General features: G+C 41.2%; 1 protein-coding gene and 1 long non-coding RNA gene across 8 annotated transcripts in view; one reads left to right on the top strand and one right to left on the bottom strand.

Moving 5' to 3' along the window:
* The window catches only part of LOC310671185, a 917,602-nt gene that overhangs the window by 353,024 nt on the left and 550,122 nt on the right, over positions 1 to 14,456 (bottom strand). The gene's annotated exons all lie outside the window — the stretch shown is intronic.
* The window catches only part of CHL1 (cell adhesion molecule L1 like), a 206,213-nt gene that overhangs the window by 38,419 nt on the left and 153,338 nt on the right, over positions 1 to 14,456 (top strand). For 2 of the 7 annotated variants that reach the window (XM_083424702.1, XM_083424698.1), the window contains exon 3: positions 11,309 to 11,391. The exons of the other annotated variants lie outside the window; for them this stretch is intronic. The gene's annotated coding sequence lies outside the window, so the exon portion shown is untranslated. The remainder of the gene's footprint in view (positions 1 to 11,308; positions 11,392 to 14,456) is intronic. 7 annotated transcript variants of the gene reach the window in all.

Raw genomic sequence — 14,456 nt, forward strand, 5'->3', positions numbered from 1 at the left:
TACCAACTCTAAGAGGTAGATCAGGCCTCCTCAACCTTGGCCCTCCAGATCTTTTGAGACTACAATTCCCATCATCCCTGACCACTGGTCCTGCTAGCTGGGGATCATGGGAGTTGTAGGCCAAAAAAATCTGGAGGGCCGAGGTTGAGGAAGCCTAAGGTTGATCCTCATAATTGGCTGAGAGACAATGACTGGCCCAAATCCACCCATTGAGCCTCATGGCTGAGTAGAGATTTGAACCCTGGCCTCTCCAGTTCTAGTCCAACACCATATTGACTGTACTTTGACTGGCAACAGTTTTTCAGGAATTCAGGCAGGCGTCTTTCTCATCCCTACTTGGGGATGCTATAGATTGAACCTAGGACCTTTTTGCATGCAAATCCCACCCCACCCCCCTGGCCTGGTCCTATTGGAACCTTCAACCTAAAAATCAAACTGGAAGAAAGTTTGACACAGCAGGATTATGTGAAATCTATCCATGTCATCAAGATGTAACACCAGCATGGCATGAATTGGTTTGACTCATATGACTTGGTGGTTCGACTGTGGAAGATCTCTGTAGCATGGTAGATGAGCCATGCCTTTCTGATAGTCAAAGCACCATGCCTGGCTCTAGTGGTCAGCCACTGGCTGTGGAACCAGGATCTTACACTGGTTCCTCACTAGTCCAAGTCCAACTCTACTGGCCCCTGCCAAGTGCCCTCATCGCAACAAGGTACCTGGATGATTGGATGTGTTGGATGGGTAGTGTAATGTACTGAATGGGAGATGTTCACCTCCAATGTATGGTGGCTGTCCACAATCAAATCACCCAATATGCAGTGGCCATTTGGATATTGCAGGTTGGGTATTTGGAGAGCCAGTGCCCACTGTGCATGGAAGTTGAGCTTGCCTCGTGCTCTCATTCAAAAGCACCAGCGCTACATACCTAGCCACTACACTGCCCTAGCCACTCTGAACGGTTTCCAATATATATAAAAGCATAATAAAACATTAAACATTTTTTAAAACTTCCCTATACAGGGCTGCCTTCAGATGTCTTCTAAAGGTTGTATAGTTACTTATCCCCTTGGCTACAGAGTTGCATAACTCCATATCCTCCAGCATTTCTCTGATAAAAATAGGGATGTCCTAAGGAAAAGTGGGATTTTCCAGGATCAAACCTGAAACCGGGACAACTTCTGTAAATCTGGCACTGTCCCTGGAAAACTTTGCTGAGGAGAATGTTCTGGATGACAAGCCGATTTCCTCTCATTATACAAGCACTGCTTGGGTCATTGATGTGCTTAGTACCTCAAGCCACCAGCTAAGATAATAGAGCAAATGAAGCCATGTGTTTTAACTCTTCCTGCTTATCCAAATGCATTTAACACCAAGGCTCCTTTCATTTTTACAGCTCCGTTTGTCAGGAGTAAGTGGAAGATTAAAAGTATGCTTGTTAGCAGCAGCATTACAAGTTGCTGTACTATAAATTATTTTTGCAAGTGTGCATGTCAGAGATTTGGGCTATGTCATCTGTCATATTAATCTGGTAAATTAAATAGATGACTGCTATGGTCTGGGGAAAGAATATCTGTCCCTGCCGGAATAGATTAAAAGCAGGTGGGATCTGGATAGAATCTAAACTAGGGCGGCCTAATCTAACAAGAGCCTTCAGTAAGTGACGTACTCAGTTTGCACCCTGAGCCATGTGCTTTTCCTATCTGATTTTAATTAAATGTGTCTAGAAAAGTTTGAGGACTATAAACTCCTGGTCAACCCAAGCTTTTTTTCTCCCCCCCCCCCCTTTTTTTAAAGCAAACTTGAAATTTCACAAAGCTTTGACTTAATCTGCCAAGGATGTGGGACATTAAGGATTAGACATAATATAAATAGGGAAACCTGGGCTCTTTACAATGTTCCTCTAATGGACTATTGAAATTAGGCCAGGGTTTGATAGCAGAAGCATAAATTTCCTTGAATTAAAAATCAGAAGTACAATTTATTTTTTTACCTGAATAGCATGAGTGGGCCATTGATCAGAGCAACACAATCAACCGTGATGGTTTTATTGGCATATTATTAATCATATTATCAGAAATTTGTGATCCTGGTTCTTTATGTGATTTCTCTCTCTCTCTCCTCTCTCTCTCTCCTCTCTCTCTCTCTCTCTCTGCTGTTTCCTGTGTGAAGATTTAACAATAGGTTGTATATCCAGTGTTTTTTCAATGGGAATAGAAAATGCTTCTGGTCATGGAAGGAGGAGGTCTGGAGTACATTTCCTCCTTCATTCATGGTGCAGAATCATTCGGTTAGAGCATGGTGCTGATAATGCCAAGGTTGCAGGTTCGAACCTGTATGCATTTCAGGGGGTTGGACTAGATGATCCTCAGGGTCCCTTCCAACTCTACAGTTCTATGATTAGAGGTACCAGGGCAAAACCCAGAATGAGTTCTTATTTTATGTTAAATCCTAACAGCCAGGAGCAACTGAATGAGTCTAAATGCCAACACGTTGCTTAGATTAAACAAGCTCCAAGCTTGTTATTAAAAAAAGACAGAGCGGGGCAGTGCTTATGTTTCTCCCCCCACCCACCCCTTTTTTAAAAAAATTATTTACAACATAGTCCACAACAACTCATACATACAAACAAACCCACCACCATTGACAATTTAATTATCAAAATTAAACTCCAATCCCCTTACATAAAGAAAACATAACATAAAACTAAAATACTTCCTTTATCCTGTCTATGGCCTCCTTATTTACTTCTTGTATACTTTTTCTTTTATATATGTGATTATTACAATTTTTCCTAGTTATGACTTCAAAAACTGCGAAGTCTCCTGTAGAAATTAATTGAAACATGTCCAGGTATATATTTGGGGGCACTCTTTGGTAAAGTATTCTCTGCATTTCCCCCATTCTTTTTGAAATTCTTGTCTGGGTTGTCCCCTAATTGTCTCTGTTAATCTGGCCAGTTCAGTATAATCTAATAATTTATCCTGCTATTCCTTTTTTGTGCTTATGTTTCTTTGAACATAAATGCCATCATTTATCTGCATGAGCATTTAGGAATTAGGCCATGATCTTCAGATGTTCTGAAATTCCCTTGTAAAGCCACCTGTGCAGATCCAGTGTGAGGCAGCCCCTCTCTACTGTCAGAAAGTTCTTCCTGATGTTTAGTCAGAATCTTGTAGCTTGAAGCCATTGATTCGAGTCCTACCCTCCAGAGCAGGAGGAAACAAGCTTACTCCCTCTTCCATGTGACAGTCCTTGAAATATTTGAAGATGACTATCATATCTCCTCTCAGTCTCCTCTTTTCCAGGCTAAACATACCCATCTCCTTCAACTGTTCCTCATAAGGCTTGGCTTCTAGACACTTGAACATCTTAATTGTCCTCCTCTGCACATGTTATATAAGAAAAACAGGACTTTTCTTATATAAATAATTGCATGTAGGCATTGTGTTTTTCAAAAGAGATATTTTAATCCCCCCTCCCTGTGAAATAGTATTTCACACATAATCCAGTCTTTTAAAAGGACATGACAAAAGCAGGGGGGGGCGGAAATCATTTTCAAAGATAACCAGTGGTTTCAGGTAATTAGGATTCCTACTGCATTCTAGTTTCCCATACTATTTCAATGAAAAATGATAAGTTCATTTTTAGTTTCTCTTTTCAAGCAATAGAACTTTCCAGCTGTAATTATTAAAGACTGAATCATCACAACATTTAAAGATATGAAAATCCTGTCAGCTGAGTGGCAGCTCTGCAATTATAGCTGGCATTCATAATGCAAATGTGTGATGCCAGTTCCTCAGACTGCCGTCTTCATCTTTTGTCCTCTCCTAATTCATTCCTTGATTTTTTGTTTTTGTAGTTGTTGTTGTTAATATGGAGGCCCCAATCATGATATCCTGTCCTTTGTGTTCACATTCTTTAGTTGGAATAATAATAATGATATTTCACTCAAGTGTTTTCTCTTTCAAGGACATTAGCCTTATTCATAACACTAGCTGATTCATGTGCCTTTGCAATATTTATAAATTTACTGAAATTTTAACATTCTATGATATTCTGTTGATGCAGATTTTTATGTCATTCCAAAAAGAGTGATCATGTTTTTCTGTTGAGTCAGTGGAGCAGCTATCCTTTTCCTTGATAATATGCATCTGAACTGAGCTGTAATTTTGTTGGAAGTGAAAAAAAGACAGGTAGAACTTGAATAGCAGGTTCCATTCAAAGTTTTTGAGGAAGGATCTGGATTAATTTTACGTGTTACTATTGGGGATGCATGAAAGGGGACAGAGTTGTGTTTGCTGGGATGGGACAGGGTGGTGCTCTCAGGGGAACTCAGGTTGACAACATTGGTAGCTGCAGGTGTGAAGACACCTGCAAAGCCACTCCTGCTGTCTTGGAGCTCCCCTGTTGACTCATGTTCAGCTTGTGGTCCACCAAGCCCCCTAGATCCTTTTCACATGTAAGCCAGGTGTCCCCAATCTTGTATTTTTGCATCAGGTTCTTTTTGTCTGAGTGCGTAACCTTACATTTGTCCCCGTGAAAATTCATTTTGTTAGCTTGGGCCCATTCTGTCTTTCGAGGCATTAGCTACCCATCCCAGCTTGGTGTCATCTGCAAATCTATAGTGGAACACTTCTTTTGAAGTGTTTGAGGTTGCAAAGTCTTTATTTTGTTGCATTTTTATAATTGCCCCATAATACAAGTTATCTGGACAGAATACAAAACAAATAGAAGACTTGAAATGCAGCATGAAACTATTAAAACTTAAACATAATTAAAGCGCTTTTTAAAAAAATGGACAAGAGAACCAGAACATAAGGCTTAATTGGTGGTGGTGGTGTGGGCAAACACTACTATGGCATTAGGTCAATTACTCTAGGAATACTGCTCAATAACTGGGTGCCACTACTGAAAGGCTCTCTAGGGATCAGCTTGGACTTGAGAATACACATATGCTATTGCAAGCATCCATAACTCTGATAAGTATCAGGCACTGTGTTTTTCAGTCATCTTCTGCACTGGGTATTTGTCCAGCTTCTCACATGGCTAACTTTGCTACTACCCTATTTCCCCATATTTCTTTTCTAGGCAACCTCTGGGTCAGACAGAACATAGACTCCTGCCCAGTGAATATGTCGACATTAATAAAACTTTTCTGTCCTCAGCTGCTGACTGATCCAAACCCTTTGACCCTCTAGAAAATTGAAGGCACAATGAGAAATTTCTAATAAAAATGAGTGTGATTGCAAAGCAAGGAACTGAAGAAGAGGCAGCAGGACTCCAATTCATGGCATAGACTCAATGGTGCAACAAATGCAAATTTACTTTCTGCCTTTGTTTAATCGTTCAGAGTCTTTAGGGCATTACCTTTACTGCTCGTAACCAACACATATAAATAAGAGTATAAGCATTTTCCTCCAGACAACAGAACAGCAGGGCAATTTTTCAGGCAAGTTCTGAAAACAGTGAATTCTATCAAGGAATTCATTGTTTCTGCAAGCCGCCCTTTGCAATAACTTACTAAATGTGGCTGTTGGTGGTGGGGGGATGGTTCTTCGCAGCTGCAAACACACTTCATCCCAGAGCTGGCCGTGCGGATGCTTTGCAAGACAATTGATGCCTATAGTAGTAATGAGAAAACATTCTTCTGCCCCCACATCAAGAAAACTGCCAGCGCATCGTAGGGAACCCTCAGCATCATCTGCTGTGGCTCTTTGTAAAATAGTCAAAGGGTGCCCTTGACTCCAGTAAGCAGGTAGACTTCACTGCCATAGAACAGCAGCTCCCTGTTGTGAGAAAACAATGGATCTTTTGTGCTTGCTAGCTAGCTGGGTCTGACTGCCAGGGGAACGCCAGAGGAAAGCACTTCTCTGTCTGAACTGAGCAAGAGCAAACTGATTTCCTGCAGAATTGCCGCAAAACTGGATCTCCTCCTCTTGCGATAATGAAGTTATGACACCCTTTGGAGTGACTCCATCAGAATTGTACATAGAAATTGTATTTTCTGTAGCTCACTGGTGTTGCTCTCCTGTTTCCAATGCCAAAGACAAATGAATGAAGGGTGCACATCCTGACACACTTATGGACACTCATCGGGAAGCCACGTCTCAAGCAGAACTTCCTGATGTGCATTTGTCTGTATTTATGGACTTCTGTCTTTCATTCATATGCCGCATGTATTAACTGAATGAATGTCACACCCGTGGCATTCATTGGGGCCAGGTTTGTCCCACCCCTCTTCCCAAAGGAAGCAATGTGAACCCGGCAGCCAGTATTGGTATGCTGCTGACTCTGGCCAATAGGGAAGGCTGTTATCGCCTTTCTATAGAGGGATGCAATCTTTCTCTTGAGGTTATTCTGTGAAGCCTGCTTATCTTACTGGTTGGTAGATGGGGTGACAGTAGCCAAGTATAAACTGATTCATTCATGAGGCAGGTAATGTATGCATTGAGGGGGATTGAGATAGACTTCCCTGATGAGACTTCCTAAGGTGCTTTCATACTTCTCACTGCCACTCAGTTCAAAGGGTGGTGGTACGTGTAAGGGCTGTAGCTGAGTGGTAGAGCATCTGCATTCAGAAGGTCACAGGTTCAAGACCCAGTATTTCCAGAACTGGGAATGTATCTGAAATCCTGGAGCCACACTGCCAGTCAGTGTAGACAATACAGAGCCAGACAGATCACAATGATCTGACTCGGTATATGGGAACGACCTATGTTCCTGGAGGCTTCATCCAATTGATTGCAGGCCGGCAGAGATGGAATTAAGTAGCAGTCAGATACCTCCTTGGTTTGCCTTAATGAGAGCTAGTGATGAAAGCCAGTAATGGTCTGGATGTGGGCCACTAAATGGAAATGGAGTACCTAGAAGAGGAAAGGTGAGATTGGTCTGGAAGCTGCAGCTGGTGGAGAATGCTGTAGCAAGCTTACTCTTGAATAAGCTGTACTAGCTGCCAATGAGCTACTGGGCTATGTTCAAGGTTTCGTTTTAATCTACAACACTCTGAACAACTTGGGACCAAGATGCTTGCAGGGGTGCCTCTCTCCCTGCTTCCTGCCGAAACAACTCTAGTTAGCAGCAACCTGGGAGAGGATCTTTGTGGTGGCCCCTTTTCTATGGAATCGCCTTCCCTCTGAGTACTGACAGTGGTGATGACATGTTGCTATTTGTAAAAAACAACAACCATATCCGTGCACACAAGTCTTTTCTGGTGTTTAATGTCAGGAATTAATGGTGCTCTTGGGCTATTGCTTATATTTATGAGGTGGTATTCAACTGAATATATGTGATAATGCAAGAATCAGTGCTAGTGTGAGAGGACTGTGCCCCCTTCTCCTTTCTGTGTGCCCCGTGCCAGGCCCAAATCACTCCTTGGATGAAGGCCCTTCACAGATTTAGGAGTGTGCAGGGGAAGGAGAACGTGAGAACATTTCGTGCACAAGGAGAAATCCTTGTGCCAACGGAATGTTCTTGTTAGTTGTGCATTGAATACAACCCATTATTGTAATGTTACCATTTTTATTATTTCGTTGTTTTATCATTTTATAAATAAATAAAAAACAAATAATCATTGGGAAGAGCTGGCTAAGAATGGGGATGGGTGTATATTTCTTCTTTCTTCACAATTTTTCTTCAAGGGGAAGCAGAAGTGGTTTTTTTATGTCTTCTACTCTTAATTTAGGAGCACAAACTTGTTATGGAGATATGGAAGGGAAATGTATGCTATGCTGCCTCAAATTATTATGCTTAAATTTGTGTAAAAGCTTTTTTGTGGGTGGCCAAAGTATTCCTCTTGTTATTCAGATCCCTGGCAAGTTAGCTGGTCTCTGAAGTGTTGCTGAGCTTGGGAGAAACATAGCAATTGTTTGGTGCTAAAGGATAATAGGATAGCTAACAGATATTGTGATGGACTGGGTATACACTGGGTGAAGAGTACATTTATCAGAAGGACTGCCTCTGTTTCAGGACTACAGCCAGTGATGTCACTTTGATTCATCATATTCCGTAAGGTTTTTCCAGGAATTATTTTGTGACTAATAGCACAATCCTAGATTCTCAGTGTGTCCTAAATAATGCCTACTCAGAACTAAATCCTACTGAATACAGTTGGATTTACTCCCAGGGAAGTGTAGTTTGGATTCAGCCCTAAAGAAGAAACCAAATTCAACATGGTAGGCTGCGGTTTGTTGGGGGTTTTTTTGCAATGTTGGCTTGCTCAACTCTGCTGGCTTATTGATGCAGTCTCCTGACAGCTGTCAACAATGAAGTGACACAAGAGTCACTCCATCCACACCAGCTTCCCCCTTCCACCCATCAAGTGGGAGCTAGCATATAGCATTGGGTCCTATCTCAAGCCAGTTGCTGCACCAGCCTGGAAATGGCAGATGTAACTGGCTCAATCATCTTCCCTTCCTCATCATCCACCATGGTTGCTGTTAGCAGCCAGGATGTGGATGGAAAAGTGGCTCTGCAAAGCTGGAGGGGAATGAGGGTTTGGATTGCTCTGTTAGTCATGGCAGGTTTATGTCAGGTAGAACATGTAGGATATGTGAAGGGCTTTGGAGATACATGTATTGCTCAAGCAGTAAATACTTTACTTTGTGAATTAACTTCTTTTATGAATAAGGAATTGTTAACCAAAGTCATTTCAGATACTCCAAAATAATACATTGAAATAATAAGATCATGTTCCCTATAATAATTTAGAATGAAATACTTATTTTTTCTGTACCCACTTACATGCTGAGTACCCACAGTACTGTAATTATAATCCTGGATGAAGTTTTATGATTTATGAACAAGGCCTCGGAATACACACACACACACACACACACACACCAAGGACTTCAGTATGACATGTCACAGTGTTTGTGCTTTAGATAGGAAAAGGCTGAGGGAAGAAGCTTCTCTCTGGGGAAATAGCAACTTTATCAAGGCTGAGACGAGACAAAGAGATTAGTGAGTAGCTGGGAGAGAAAAAACAGCGAGCTATATCTTCCATTCATCATGTCTCCACCCTAATAATGGCTATGTGGTTTATCTTTCAGGTAGTGATTGACTCGGGTTAAAAACAACAATGCACTATTAAAGATGAGCAACAATGAATATTAACAAAGTCAGAACTATTGGCTTGCTCTTATGTGCACATGGAACTGGCATCTAAAAATTTCCCAGTGTGACCAGAGAGGTTGAGAACAAGTATTAACATACCTCTGTGTGTGTATTAGGCATATGCACCAGGCACAAGAATGGGTTTGGATGCCACTTCGGTGCTTCAGGAAACAGTCTGTCTTGATCTGAGGTACTTCATAGTCTGCCCAATTTAACTCTGTCCAAGTCTCTTTAATTTCACGGCTAGGAAGTGGATGAAATTTGTAGGCATACTAGCCACTCAAGAGTGGGCAAAGCTTGCTAAGTTTCATACAATTTGTGGGCAATTTGTTTTAAAAAGAAACATCTATAAAATCTTCACTTTTGAATGTCTTTGGCCAAAGGCGTCTTGCCCAGTACGTTTCTGAGCACAGTTCAAAGTGTTGGTGTTGACCTTTAAAGCCCTAAATGGCCTCGACCCAGTATACTTGAAGGGACATCTCCACCCCCATCATTCAGCCTGGACATTGAGGTCCAGCACCGAGGGCCTTCTGGCGGTTCCCTCCCTGAGTGAAGTGAGGTTACAAAGAACCAGGCAGAGGGCTTTCTCTGTGGTGGCGCCCACCCTAAGGAACGCCCTCCCACCAGATGTCAAGGAAATAAACAACCATCTAACTTTTAGAAGACACCTGAAGGCAGCCCTGTTTAAGGAAGTTTTTAATGTTTGATATTCTATCACTTTATTAACAACAACCACAACAGCAGCAGCAGCAACATTCTGTTGGGAGCTGCCCAGAGTGGCTGGGAAAACCCAGCCAGATGGGTGGGGTATAAATAATAAATTAGTAGTAGTAGTAGTATCAGAAGGAAAACGCCAGTGTTTATTTCTGTAAGGGTAGCCATTCTAGCTTCATGGTGTGTAGAAAAAGAACAATTTAATATTCCCTAGTGTTTTGAGGGCAACTAGTCTGAAAATTGCAGACATAAGTGAGGTGCCACTAGTTTTACAACAACAACAACAACAACAACCATGCCACATTGTAGCTAGGCACCCTTAAAATTGATTTAGAGGTGGAAAAAAACAGAAGTAATTAACTTGTGATTATATACTTGAGCTACTAGTCATGAAGGTGCTCGCCCTCTGCTCTTCCCCTCCTGGCTTCCAGAACCATAAATTCTCCTCCTGCAAAGTTGCTTCTTCCTCCAAAGCACTGGGATAAAACCATTTCCCCATGTTACAACCTAGATCTGTGTCAATTTAGAAGGCGCTTTCCCTTCTCTATCTGATCCAGAAATTTTCATTACACAGTAATCTGAGTCACATGTTTTCAATTTTAGCAGGTACTTGTCTATTTTTTAAAAGGATCGTTGAGTTGCTACAAAGTGCTTCAGGGATCCCTGGTTTGACTCATGTAACCTTGCAGAAATCCTGCTTTGTCTCAGAGACGCCACACAGCCCCCTAAGGCACTTACATCATCTTTAACCTGTGGTCATGCTGGAGTTGGAGTTCAGCAATATCCAGAGGACCACAAATACTGTGTTGTTGAGTTTAAGGATGAGGTAGCAAGTGTTGCAAAGGATCTTGGAGAGATATCTGTAATCTTAGAGAGATGCCACCGCTATAGGGTTAAACGAACAAATAGTCTTACACTGGGGCTTCCACATGCCATCTAATCCAGTATTATATTTTCACCAGTGACCAGTGTATTGATCCTAGAAGTTCACAAGCAGGTCATGAGGGAGGCAGCCAGGCCCTGATTTTGATAACCAGAATTTGCTATGCCAAGCTATGCTACTTCTGGATGGAGAGAGTCAAGTTTATTATCATGGCCGATAGCCATTTATAAGTATCCATGAAAGTATCTAATCATTTTGCTAAAAACTACAGGATTATTGAGCAGTTATGTGGGATTAACCCTGGGAGCTACTAGGTCCTTCCCAAGCATATCACCTCAGGTTCTTGGGGGAGGGAGGCTGAGAATACTGAAAATATTTAAATATAAATAACTATTACCCATATGGGAAGCCAGTGTGGCAGAGGGCATGCTGGTGCAAAGACAAACCCAGCTGCAGAAATGAAATACAACAGAAATTTAAAAATAAACCCTACAAGATGATTTGTTATTGCTATTACTAACTCCAAAGTCTGTCAGAGAGATATTGACAAGTCTGACATTAATGTCCCATCATTGCCTGTATTTTGTTTATCTAAAGGGGCTGTGAAATGAGAAGAATGAAAGAGATTTGAATGTGTCATCTTATCCCAGGCTGGAAAAAAGAAGGAGCTGGCATTACTGGTTAGAATATTTGTATCCTCTCTGCTCTTTTTGAACAAATGAAAAAGCAAACTATGCTATTATTATTATTACATTTATTGTGATTATTATGTTTTGTAATAGTAGTAATAAATAGGAGTTTTTCTCTATTGGGTACTGTGCATTACAAGCACAGGTTTGAATTCATTTTTAACAGGCTTGGTATTTAAAAATGATACAAATAATGAGAAAATTTCTCTAGGGTTTCTGTCATGTAATTATGAAATACTTCCATATTAAGACAGACTGTACACTATATGTAAGCAAGCATGCTTATTTTTGTCAGCATAAGGCGACAAGGAAGGCGAATCATCTACTTCATTTTATTATGGCACAATCACACTGTGTTTCTATGTTGTGTTTTATTTCCCCCTATGAGCTAAATACATAGAAAGATGGTAGCTTGCTTGTGGGCTGCTGTGAGAGTGTTTCCTCCAGAATTCAATTCATTTAATGTTAGAAGACTCTACCTCTTAGGACTGATATTGTAGGGCGCCTGATCTACCAATAGGGTTGCCATACATCTGGGAAAACCAGGACATATCCTCTGTTGGGGGTGGGCAACATGCCCATCTGGGCAGATTTTTAGATTGTAAAGGAAATGTCCAGGGGATTTTTTTTGGGGGGGGGAGTATTTGGGAGCAGCTTGGGCTCGGGTGGATCAGACTTGGGCTTGGGTTTGGGCTGCTCTGCACTCTACAGCCACTGCTAGTCCAAGCTGGGGAAAAGGCGTGCAGGCACAGCGGCAGCCCCGCATGCCAATTTCCCCAGCTCGGGCTGGCAGTGACTCAGGCTATCCTCTTTTTTTGCTCTTCAACATCTGGGAACCCTATCAACCAATCTATAGGCCAATCAAAAGTAAGTTAAGAAAACTCTTCTCACCATGAAGAAATATATACATACTGTACTACAAAAATCTTTGTTTTTTTCGCTGCAACAGACTAACATTGCTAGCCCTCTGGAAATCTTGGCATCCTGTTTTTAGGGATCAACCAAGATGGAGCCAGAAGGTCTAAACACAGGAAGGGAGGTTCTCTGTGGAGAAAGTTGAAGGTCTCGGTCTACCTATTCCTGCTTTTTCTGGATAGTTAAATCAGAAGTCCTACAGAATATTTCTAGGCTGTAGTATTGCAGCTGGAATAAGCAAGAATAGGCTTGCAGAGGATAAGCTGCAAATCAGTAAGATCAGAAGTCAGGAATGGGAAACGGCTGTATTCAGTTAACACATAGCAAATGAATTGTTTTAAGACTGCAGTCCTGTACCCAGTTATTATACACACCAGTATAGATGTGATAGCACGTAACTGAGGTGTTAAATTAGGGGAATGTTTTTTCCCCTTTAAACCCTCTTTAGGAATCTTACATGAACGCGTATAAAAATGTCTCAAAATAAAAGAAAATACAATAATAATATTATGGGCACAGGACACTTCAGAATAGATGCCTCTTTATTCTTTGGGTTAGTTGAATGTCAGACCATATGTGGTTTACCCAGGGTTTCTTGTGTGTATGATTGTAAGAATTTCTATTCTGTACCCCATGATTCCACATATACAAAAATAGGATCAAGAAATTGGCTCTGATGGCTTTTAGACCATGGGAACTATGAAAAAAAGTGAAATGGTTAGGTCTGTACTTTAGTTCTGGTCAAGTGGTGTTTGTTTGAAGAATAATGCTTTTAATCTGCTTTGCTACCTCTCCTTTGCTTCAAAGGGGGACAATGGTGACAGTTGAAAGTTTGTTTGTTTTTAAAGAAAACACCTCTAGTGATGGTTGCCATGTTTAAAACCTGAGGGGCATTTGTATTATTCTGCACATTAGAGAAGATTTGTCTGGGATGCAGTGGATTTCAGATTTTTCAAAAAGCTTAGTTTCACATTAAAAGGCCATTGAACACAAAGGCTCTGTCTTGGTGATGACATTGCCAAAACTGTTATTTAGTGAAAGAAGAGGCCTGACATTACCAGATTATTTATCTTAAATTAAGCCTTTTTTCGGCATAGCCTTCCACAATAGTGTCTAAGCCTTTCTGGCTGCTTTACAGAACAAATTACAAAGGCACTTGCCATTATTATGAAGTATATTATTAATTTTCTTTCACCCCCACAAATACACAGAGGGTAATAATTACATAATGTGAAGTTGGGAGCTAAATCCAAGCTGCTTTTCCAACAAGAGATGTCAATGGCACAGTGTCTGCTCACAATGAAATTTGCTATATCTTTGCATATTATTTATGATGTAACTTGACCTGAAGATGCCATTTATCGGGTGGTCCCCCCCCCATCTCACTTCGCAGCCAATGCAAACAACTTCCAACATACTCAACCAGGAAAGGTCCAGTGGTGGCAATGACCAGGAGAATTTCTTATTAGCTGCTATGCCAACTGTGGCTCTGCCTGGAGAAGTCAGGCCTCTCCTCAGTTATCAATGTTCTAGTCATTTCCAGACTTGACAGTACCTATGTGTTGTAGATGTGGTTGCCTTTAATAGACTACCTCTCCCCATAAGAACTGAAATGGACCCTGTGACCTTCCTCCGAGTCCCTTCTTCATGTGCCTCCTCCAAGAAAGGTCCAGAACGACCCTCCCTGCTTGTGGAATGACCTCCTTATGAAGGCTTACCTAGCACCTTAAGGGCCAGGCAAAGAGATTCCTCTTCTACTTTGGCTAATTAAACCATCTGTGGCCTTTTAAACTGGGGACCAAACATGGGGGGTAATGTTTTGTTTGTTACCATGTTGTTTTTAAATTGTAAACTGTTCTGTGTTCCTTGGGTGAAGAACAGCATGATAAGAATGTTAATGTTAATGTTAGTAGTAGTAGTAGTAGTAGTTTGAAAAATTCGTAACCTTTAATGACAATCCAGTGTTATAACAGAGAAAGCGGATAGACAGAAATGTTTATCTGTCTTCCAGAATACCAGAAGTTTGAGTCACTCAGAATCAATTGGCAGACAAAATTGTTTTATTTGCCTGTGGAGTTATCTTTCAACTTGATGTGGTGATAGCCATTGTCCAAGATGGCTATTAAAAGAGGATTAGGCAA

Source organism: Podarcis tiliguerta (assembly GCF_965153285.1).
Source record: "Podarcis tiliguerta genome assembly, chromosome: 2".
NCBI classification, from domain to species: Eukaryota; Metazoa; Chordata; class Lepidosauria; order Squamata; family Lacertidae; genus Podarcis; species Podarcis tiliguerta.